The 5,000-nt window shown below is 49.3% G+C and overlaps 2 non-coding genes across 2 annotated transcripts in view; both read left to right on the top strand.

The window, feature by feature from the left end:
• Positions 1 to 2,218: 2,218 nt before the first annotated feature.
• LOC139997042 (5.8S ribosomal RNA) lies at positions 2,219 to 2,373 on the top strand. The gene has a single exon (XR_011802523.1). It is a non-coding gene; the product is annotated as a 5.8S ribosomal RNA (ribosomal RNA).
• A 2,133-nt stretch (positions 2,374 to 4,506) lies between these two features.
• LOC139997067 (large subunit ribosomal RNA) overlaps positions 4,507 to 5,000 on the top strand; it is a 4,173-nt gene continuing 3,679 nt past the window's right edge. Inside the window, exon 1 of the ribosomal RNA XR_011802548.1 lies at positions 4,507 to 5,000. This exon is cut by the window's right edge and continues 3,679 nt beyond it. This is a non-coding gene — a ribosomal RNA (large subunit ribosomal RNA).

Raw genomic sequence — 5,000 nt, 5'->3', positions numbered from 1 at the left:
GCCTGCGTGAGGTCGTACACAGAAAGACCCGCCGTCACGATCTCGTATTTCGTATTTGCATCGTGGAAATCCAACGAACGAACAATATAATATATAAACTAAAATCTCTAAAGTGCCTCGTGTCGGAGAGATCACTGCTCACACCTCTTCTATATTTCGTAGTTGCGTTGCGTAGGCCTCACCTCCTAGCAACGGGACATAAGGAAGACTGCTCTTTGGGATCGAACGAAGCGTCTATAACGAGTCGTCGACGAGAGCGAAAGAACGCGAATAGCGAGCCGCAGAAAAAAAGGATACCGAATTATATATCTTCGAAGGTTCTCTTCGAAGATCCATGGATACCTATATCTGCGCGTCTCCAGCTATCTCGCGCGTCTCTCCAAACTCTCGTCGTTCCTCGAAACGTGCTTCCTACCCAAAGGGCGTTCGTTCTTCCTATGTCGTTTCGTTGTCGTTCGTTTCAACGGCGAACGATATACGATGTTCGACAAAACGAAACCACGTTGTACGTTCGTACTCGTGGATCGGGTAACCTAGAACGAAAACGCATTGCGTGGATGTTGGCCCGAAAAGATATATACCAGTGCGAGTGATGGTAAAGAGTAACGATTCTTAACTAGACGAAGTTGGTTCGGAGGGGACCGCCGGCCGTCTCTCTATCCTCGCGAGTCTAATGCCTCGTTCCGTCGCTAGAGTTTTTCAAACTCTGCTTCTGGCTATCGGGAAGAATAGACCGCGCGCGCGAGGAAGAGGAAGGACGACCGTGCGCGTCCCATCGATTTTTTTTATTTTTACCTGAACCACCGAAGTCGATTCAGAGGGGACCGCCGGCCGTCTCTCTATCCTCGTTGTCGTGAGTCATATGCCTCGTTCCGTCGCTAGAGTTTTTCAAACTCTGCTTCTGGCTATCGGGAAGAAACGACCGCGCGAGGAAGACGACGACGACGACCGTGCGCGTCCCATCGAATTTTTTTTTATTTTTACCTGATCGACGGAAGTTTCGTCCGGTTCGTCTCTTTTACCATCGTCTCGTCGACCCGTTCAGAGGGGACCGCCTGTCCATATCCTCGTTGTCGTGAGTCATATGCCTCGTTCCGTCGCTAGAGTTTTTCAAACTCTGCTTCTGGATATCGGGAAGAAACGACCGCGCGAGGCCGATGGCTGCGAGTCCCATCGAATTTTTTTTAAACGCACGCACACACATACACCTGAACGGAGATGCGTTCCTTTTCGTCGCGATTTTTCGCGCTTTAGTCGTCGTTGTCGCCATCCGTTCGGAGGGGACCGCCGGCCGTCTCTCTATCCTCGTTGTCGAGAGTCTAATGCCTCGTTCCGTCGCTAGAGTTTTTCAAACTCTGCTTCTGGCTATCGGGAAGAAAAGACCGCGCGAGGAAGAGGAAGGACGACCGTGCGCGTCCCTTTCGAATTTTTTTTTATTTTTACCTGAGCGACCAAAGTGGATTCAGAGGGGACCGCCGGCCGTCTCTCTATCCTCGTTGTCGCGAGTCTAATGCCTCGTTCCGTCGCTAGAGTTTTTCAAACTCTGCTTCTGGCTATCGGGAAGAATAGACCGCGCGCGAGGAAGAGGAACGACGACCGTGCGCGTCCCATCGATTTTTTTTATTTTTACCTGAACCACCGAAGTCGATTCAGAGGGGATCGCCGGCCGTCTCTCTATCCTCGTTGTCGAGAGTCTAATGCCTCGTTCCGTCGCTAGAGTTTTTCAAACTCTGCTTCTGGCTATCGGGAAGAAACGACCGCGCGAGGAAGACTACGACCGTGCGCGTCCCATCGATTTTTTTTTACCCGAACGATGGAGATGCATATCGGCTGTTTGCTTCGAATAACTGGACGAGAGGAACGAACATATATATATATCATGGGCTAGCCACCGTGCGCTTTCTTCGCGAGATCGTGTGCTGTACAGAGGATTCAGAATCGGGTGTTATATCCCCGTCGTTTCCTGACGAACGGAGCTTCGATCTCGTTGGTTGTTATATATTATAATGCACTTTACGCCCGGTCGGCGGGCTGCGTGTGTCGTCGCGCAGTCCGTCCGATTTCGTTTTCGAACGTATTTTCGTGTCGTCAATCATATGGCGACTTCCGCGCGTTCGATTCCCGTTGGTCGGACGTTTGTCGGATATCGGCTTCTTTCGAACCGAGAATAAGAGTACAAAAACCTGAGTACACAAACAAAAATCCATGCATAAACGATTACCCTGAACGGTGGATCACTTGGCTCGTGGGTCGATGAAGAACGCAGCTAATTGCGCGTCAACGTGTGAACTGCAGGACACATGAACATCGACATTTCGAACGCACATTGCGGTCCACGGATACAATTCCTGGACCACGCCTGGCTGAGGGTTGCTCACGTAAACCTAAGACTGCTTGCGTTGCGTATCGTTGCTCTCGGTCCGTCTCTCTCTGTTCTTTCTTGCCTCGTCGACAGCCCGCCGTCGTTCGTTTTATCTTTAAACGAACGTTTCCGAGTCGGAGGACGAGCGCCAAGCAAAAGAATACGAATTAAAGAGCGGTCGAGGGCTCGTACGCGACGTACGAGCGATTGTTGGACGTTCGTCGGCGTTCGTCGCTGGATCGTGTGGAGACCGGCGTACGCATGCTCTCGATACAAATATATATGAAAAATCTATCGCGTTCACGGGAGACTCGCAAAACTACCTCCGTCTCTTCTCTGTCCCTTCTTGGCTTGACAACCCGCCGTCGTTCGTGTTTTACGAACGTTTCTGAGTCGGACGAAGCGCAAGAAGAAGGATACGAATTAAAAGAGCGCGGAGAGAACCGTCGTCGTCGACGCGGTTATCGAGATACACAGAGCGAGTTTTCTTCGTGGCCGATTTTTTTTTTCTTTTTGTATCAGCCTCTGCTACGTTTTGTTAGTCTTCGATAAGCACGAATGACCGCGCCCCCGACGTCGTCTTAAATGAATTTTTGGCGAGACTGAGAGAAAGCAAAAATATTTTTGAACAAAGTCAGTCGAGAGAGGAGAGAAAAGAGAACCAAGATATTAAAACCTAAACCTAAACTTGGTGGCGTAACGAAAAACTGTGTGCCTTAAAGAAACACAACCGTCTTTTCATCAAGATGTTTTTACTCGTACAGCCCCAGGGATCGAATACCCACTCCGTCTGTTCGTGCGGCAGAGATGTATTCTGCAGGCGCGAGACGACTGACGAGAAGACAACGAGGACCGTCGCATCGATGGGTCGTCGTTGCGTTTTTCATCCTCTGTGCTTTTTTCTGTTCTTCGTGAACCCAGAGAAAGCCGTAGATCCGGGAACGGACACACGAGATTTCTTCGAACGCTGATGACTTAGGGAGATGATCCCCAGCGTTGCGCGGAGATCGGAGAGTACGCGTACATGTATCGGGACGAATTTTTCCCCGTCGGTCGCGTATCTCTCTGCCCGCGCGCCTGGCCCAAAGCCACGTTCGTCGGAAATCAACGAAAAGTGTGTGTTACGATCTAGCGTGCGTCTACGATCGGCTATATTTAAGGGTGACGAAGAAGAGAAAAGCTCACGGTGTTGCGCAACGTTTCTGTACCCGATTTTAAGATGTGCATGTGAGTCCGTTACAAAGTTGTTCGGATCGTCGAAAATAGTCGTTTTCGTCGTCGTGCGAAAGAGAGAATAATCTCTGACATTGGCACGGAGAGATCGCGCAGAGGAAGAGAACGATCCTCTTTGGCGAGGCTCGAGAAAGACTAACGAAACTTGATTAGAGACGAGGTATACACGCGCCGTACGTACGACGTACGCGCGTGTGATTTTTTTTTGCTTTAAGGCGATTCGGCGCTCCGAGTTTTAGAGAAAAAGAGATCGTTGGTCATCCCATGTCTCTTCGTCGTCTATCGCTGGACCGCGCATCCTAACGTATCGCCGGTCGTCCAGTCCCCGAGTAATAAATTCACCCCGTTGTGTACGTCTCGCGCTCGCTTTTCCACTTGCGTGAGTTCCCGTGCGTTTTCGTCGTTGGTACAGAGCAAAGAAACCGATATGTTATATACATGTCGCGTGTTCGATCTCTGTGCCAGCAATAACAGGCGAAAACAAGGAACCGCTGGAATCGTCGAGAAGAGAGAAACGGCTACGGGAGATATATTATACATAACACGTGTATATATATATATATATATTATACAAAGAGGACGGGCGTTAAAAACCGGAGATCGTTACGGGTGTCTTGCGTGAGTCTTAGCTCGAACATGATACGACGAACGAAGTTTAAAAGGCACTTTGGCGAGATGCATAAAACGTTTCTCGATCGAGATAGAATATAAGGTTCTCGATTCTATTCGAATTAATTTTTTTTTTTTATTTTTTTTTCTCTTTGAGGCGATTCTCGGAGAGAGAAATAAAAATAAAGACCCTCTGTCGCATTGTTATCAAACCGTCTTGCTTTTCTCGAATCGCGCCCACATGGCACGAAATTTTTTTTTCTTTGAAAAAAAAAAATTGTCACCGTGTCGTGACGTTGAAGCGACCTCAGAGTAGGCGAGATCACCCGCTGAATTTAAGCATATTACTAAGCGGAGGAAAAGAAACTAACAAGGATTTCCTTAGTAGCGGCGAGCGAACAGGAATTAGCCCAGCACTGAATCCCGCGGTTCCGCCGTTGGGAAATGTAGTGTTCGGGAGGATCCGTTTATCCCGTGACGTCGAACCGCGTCCAAGTCCATCTTGAATGGGGCCATGTACCCACAGAGGGTGCCAGGCCCGTAGTGACCGGAACGCGTTTCGGGAGGATCTCTCCTTAGAGTCGGGTTGCTTGAGAGTGCAGCCCTAAGTTGGTGGTAAACTCCATCTAAGGCTAAATACAACCACGAGACCGATAGCGAACAAGTACCGTGAGGGAAAGTTGAAAAGAACTTTGAAGAGAGAGTTCAAGAGTACGTGAAACCGTTCAGGGGTAAACCTGAGAAACCCAAAAGATCGAATGGGGAGATTCATCGTCGACGGCGTCGGTGATCGTTG

The sequence above is a fragment of the Bombus fervidus genome, unplaced genomic scaffold (genome assembly GCF_041682495.2).
Source record: "Bombus fervidus isolate BK054 unplaced genomic scaffold, iyBomFerv1 scaffold0028, whole genome shotgun sequence".
NCBI classification, from domain to species: Eukaryota; Metazoa; Arthropoda; class Insecta; order Hymenoptera; family Apidae; genus Bombus; species Bombus fervidus.
The sequence above is the reverse complement of the archived record's forward strand: the minus strand, read 5'-3'. Positions and strand labels throughout refer to the sequence as shown.